Below are 682 nucleotides of genomic sequence, written 5' to 3' on the forward strand. Positions count from 1 at the left end.
AGACTGGTCACCATACATCACTATAGACTGGTCTACAAGTCACCATATATCACTATAGACTGGTCACCATACATCACTATAGACTGGTCTACAAGTCACCATATATCACTATAGACTGGTCACCATACATCACTATAGACTGGTCTCCAAGTCACCATATATCACTATAGACTGGTCTACAAGTCACCATATATCACTATAGACTGGTCACCATACATCACTATAGACTGGTCTACAAGGCATCATATATCACTATAGACTGGTCACCATACATCACTATAGACTGGTCTACAAGTCACCATATATCACTATAGACTGGTCACCATACATCACTATAGACTGGTCTACAAGGCATCATATATCCTTCAGTCTATTGTAATATAAGTAGATATAATATATTATATTACAATAGACTGAAATACAGGTAGTCGTTATATCACCAAAGCTTTATGTTTGGGGCAAATCCAACACAACACATCACTGAGTACCACTCTTCATATTTTCAAGCATGGTGGTGGCTGCATCATGTTATGGGTATGCTTGTCATCCATAGTATGGATAAAAAGAAAGGGAATACAGCTATAAGCACAGGCAATATCCCAGAGGAGAACCTGGTGCAGTCTGCTTTCAGACAGACAATGGGGGACAAATTCACCTTTCAGCAGGACAACAACCTAAAACA

Source organism: Oncorhynchus kisutch, linkage group LG16, assembly GCF_002021735.2.
Source record: "Oncorhynchus kisutch isolate 150728-3 linkage group LG16, Okis_V2, whole genome shotgun sequence".
Classification (NCBI taxonomy): domain Eukaryota; kingdom Metazoa; phylum Chordata; class Actinopteri; order Salmoniformes; family Salmonidae; genus Oncorhynchus; species Oncorhynchus kisutch.